Consider the following 1,444-nt stretch of genomic DNA (forward strand, 5'->3'; position numbering starts at 1 on the left):
CCCCCCCCAACCACGGGAGCTCAACGGGACCTCAACCCGATGCCTGATTGCGCAGTCGCGCGTTAGTTTGCTCCGGGGCAAACAGCCACGCCTCCCCCCCGCATTTTCCTGCCTGTGTGGCCGAGGCCCATAAAACCTTTCCATAGTTGAATGTAATTTACAGCTGGGACAGCTATGCACTTACAAAAATCTAGGATCCAGCACAAGGTAGCATCCCAGAAATCTCACCTTTCATTTTTACAGCAGTGACTTTCTAGTCCTCATGGCTACAGAGAAAAGGTTGACAATATATGAAACAAGTGGAGACCCGCAAGAAACCAGCACAAGGTAGCATCCCAGAAATCTCACCTTTCATTTTTACAGCAGTGACTTTCTAGTCCTCATGGCTACAGAGAAAAGGTTGACAATATATGAAACAAGTGGAGACCCGCAAGAAACTTGCGGAATGATTACCCTATTCCTCACCCACCCTCCCCAGGCTCCACCCCACAAATGTCCAGGAATTTCCCAACCTGGAGTTGGCAACACAATTTCCTTCCCACCCAACAGCCAACCTACCTTTATCTGTCTCTCTATCTGCAACTTTCCATCTCCACACCCCTCCCCCACAGCCTCTACCTAGAAAAATTACAGTCTTTCTCCACAGTGGGGACCAAAGCAGCTTACATTATTCTCTCCTCCTTTTTATCTGCACAACAACCCTGTGAGGTTGGCTAGGCTGAATGTATGTGACTGGTCCAAAATAACCCAGTTAGCTTCCACTGCAAGATAGGGATCTGAACCTGGGTCTTGCAAACCCTAATCTGAAGCTCTAACTGATGGCTGCTGATGAACAGTAGCAAGCAGCTGGGCCTACTTGAGTCATGCAAATCAGGTGGTATCAAGTCACCCAGAGGGTGCTGCCGAGGGATGCCAGCCTCCAGGTGGGACCTGGGGATCCCCTGTAATTCCTGCTCATTTCCAGACTACAAAGATAACTTCCCATGGAGAAAATGGATGCTTTGGAGGGTGGACTCTGTGACATTGTACCCCACTGAGGTCCCTGTCCTCCCCAGGCTCCTCCCGCAAATCTCCAGGAGTTTCCCAGCCTGGACCTGGCAACCTTATCCAGAATCCCCTGTCGGTGGCCAGGGGGGGAACCTGGCAACCCTAAAGGGCTGGCAGGCCTAGGCTTGGCAACCTCTAAGGGGGGCCTGAAGGAAACCCCCCCCCCCCAGACTTACAACTGAACTCAAGGCAGCAGAGATCTGTCTCCCTGGAGAAAATGACTGTTTTAAAAGGTGGACTCTGTGGCATTATACCCAGCTGAGACCTCTCCCTTCCCCAATCCCACCTCAAAACCTCTAGGGACTCCCCAGGCCAGGCCCCAAGGCTCCCTCCCTCCCTGAAAGGCCAAAGGAGGCCTGGAAAGGGCCCTTCCCCCACACCCTTTGACTCACAGAGC

The sequence above is a fragment of the Gekko japonicus genome, unplaced genomic scaffold (assembly GCF_001447785.1).
Source record: "Gekko japonicus isolate JY-2015 unplaced genomic scaffold, Gekko_japonicus_V1.1 scaffold3400, whole genome shotgun sequence".
Classification (NCBI taxonomy): domain Eukaryota; kingdom Metazoa; phylum Chordata; class Lepidosauria; order Squamata; family Gekkonidae; genus Gekko; species Gekko japonicus.